This window comes from Stegostoma tigrinum, unplaced genomic scaffold (genome assembly GCF_030684315.1).
Source record: "Stegostoma tigrinum isolate sSteTig4 unplaced genomic scaffold, sSteTig4.hap1 scaffold_456, whole genome shotgun sequence".
In the NCBI taxonomy this organism is placed as follows: Eukaryota; Metazoa; Chordata; class Chondrichthyes; order Orectolobiformes; family Stegostomatidae; genus Stegostoma; species Stegostoma tigrinum.
In genome coordinates, this window is record NW_026728384.1 from 70,153 (window position 1) to 72,491 (window position 2,339).

Consider the following 2,339-nt stretch of genomic DNA (forward strand, 5'->3'; position numbering starts at 1 on the left):
AGGGGGTGACGGAGATGGGAGGGGGTGCAGAGATAGGGAGGGGGGTGACACGGATAGGGAGGGGGTGACACGGATAGGGAGGGGGTGTCGGGGATAGGGAGGGGGTGACGGGGGAGCGAGTCGGGGAGGGGGTGACGCGGGTATGGAGGGGGTGACGGAGATAGGGAGGGGGTGACGGGGATAGGGAGGGGGTGACGGGGATAGGGAGGGATGTGACAGGGATAGGGATGGGGTGACGGGGATAGGGAGGGGGTGACGATACCTCGGGACGCATCGGGTCCTCGATCCCGACAACACAGAGACACACCAGATCCATGATGATCCCTTCCTCTTTGCTCCAGTCTGGCTCTGGGGAGACGGAAGGTCCCGATAGGCCACACAGATGGTCCTGAGGCCATCGACGCCATGGGCCCAATCACCGTCCGCTTCATCTCCGCGCAGTCTGCGTTGCCAAATTTCTGGGAACGGCCCGCTCCATCGAGGATCGAGGAGCATCTGTAAACACAGGGAGCTTTACAACAACAGAGATCACATCGCTGCTCCCCCCACCCCGACTAATCACACACTCCCAGGGACAGGGGGTTAGATACAGAGTAAGGCTCCCTCTACACTCTCCTCCCCCCAACTAATTACACACACTCCCAGGGACAGGGGGTTAGATACAGGGTAAAGCTCCCTCTACACTGTCCTCCATCAAAACACTCCCAGGGACAGGGACAGCGTGGGTTAGATACAAAGGAAAGCTTTCTCTACACTGACCTTTTGTTCCTGTGTAACAAGCTTGAGGCGGGGGCTGAATGGCCTCCTGTCCCTGTGGAACAGGCTGGAGGAGGAGGGGAGGGGGCAGAATGGCTTCCTGTCCCTGTGTAACAGGCTGGAGGAGGAGGGGAGAGGCTGAATGGCCTCCTGTCCCTGCATAACAGGCTGGAGGAGGGGGGTGGAGGGGCTGAATGGCCTCCTGTCCCAGTGGAAAAGGCTGGGGGGGGTGGAGGGGCTGAATGGCCTCCCGTTCCTACTGTTGAGGATGATCTCGGAGGCTCCCTTACAGAAGAGGCGGTAACCTCCCTGGGGAACGCGGATGACGGTGCTCATGGATTTGCGATCGGAGTTAAAGGTGTAACTTTGTAGAGGGACTCCTCCGGGATCTGCCTCCGGATTTCCTGGTAATCCCCACCGAGGCTGTGGACAAATCCAGGAGGGCGCACTCTGTCTTGTTTCCCATTTGCCGCGGGAGGCCCTCCCTCCACATCTGGGGCCTGTCGGGATGGACGGACAGAAGGAGAGGGGGTGAGGGAGAGAGGGAGAGGGAGAGAGGAGAGAGGGAGAGAGGGGAGAGGGAGCGAGAGGGGAGAGGGGAAGAGGGAGAGGGGGAGAGGGGAGCGAGATGGGAGAGGGGAGAGAGGGGACAGAGAGAGGGAGGGAGAGAGGGGGAGGGTGGGAGGGAGAGTGGGTGGGAGGAGGGAGTGAGAGTGAGAGTGAGGGAGCAAATGAGGGACAGAGGGAGAGGGGAGAGGTACGGAGAGAGGGAGGGAGAGAAGGTGGGAGGGGGAGAGAGAGGGAGAGGTACAGAGGGAAAGGGAGGGGGGGGGAGAGGGATGGAGAGAGGGAGGGAGGGAGAGAAGGTGGGAGAGGGAGGAAGAGGGAGAGAAGGAGAGGGAGAGAACGAGGGAGTGTGTGAGAGAGACAGTATGGGATGGAGTGAGAGAGAGGGAGATAGGGAGGGATTGAGACAGAAGGAGAGAGAAAGAGAAGGAGAGAGGGAGAGGAAGAGAGGGAGAGAAGGAGAGGGAGAGAAGGAGTGATGGAGGGAGTATGGGATGAAGAGAGGGAAAGGGAGGGAGTGAGAGGGAGAGATGGAGGGTGAGAGAGAGCGAGTGAGGAGGGAGTGAGAGAGAGGGAGTGAAGGAGATGGAGGGAGGGAGAGAAGGAGGGATTGAGATGGAAGGAGACGAGAGAGAGAAATGGAGGGAGGAAGGAGAGAGGGAAGGAGAGAGAGGAAGAGTAGGAATGGGAGAGGGAGAGAAGGAGGGAGGGTGTGAGAGGGAGGGAGGGAGAGGGAGGGTTAGAGAGGGAGAAAGGGAGAATGAGAGAGGGAGGGAGGTGGAGAAAGAGAGCGAGAAGGAGAGGGAGGGAGAAGGGCGGAGAGCGTGAGGGGTGAAGGAGGAATGGAGGGATGGGGAGAGGGAGAAAGAGAGAGACCGCAGGAAATGAAGAGATAGGGAATGGGGAAAGAGAGAGAGAGAGACGGAGGAGAGGGAGAGATAGAGACAGAGAGAGAGAGAGGGAGGAAGTGAGAGGGAGGGAGGCCCAGAGGAGAGAGAGAGGGGGAGAGAAGGAAG

The 2,339-nt window shown here is 59.7% G+C and overlaps 1 pseudogene; it reads right to left on the bottom strand.

The window, feature by feature from the left end:
• LOC125450411 (plasma membrane calcium-transporting ATPase 2-like) overlaps positions 1 to 495 on the bottom strand; it is a 32,642-nt pseudogene extending 32,147 nt beyond the window's left edge.
• Between the last annotated feature and the right edge of the window lie 1,844 nt (positions 496 to 2,339).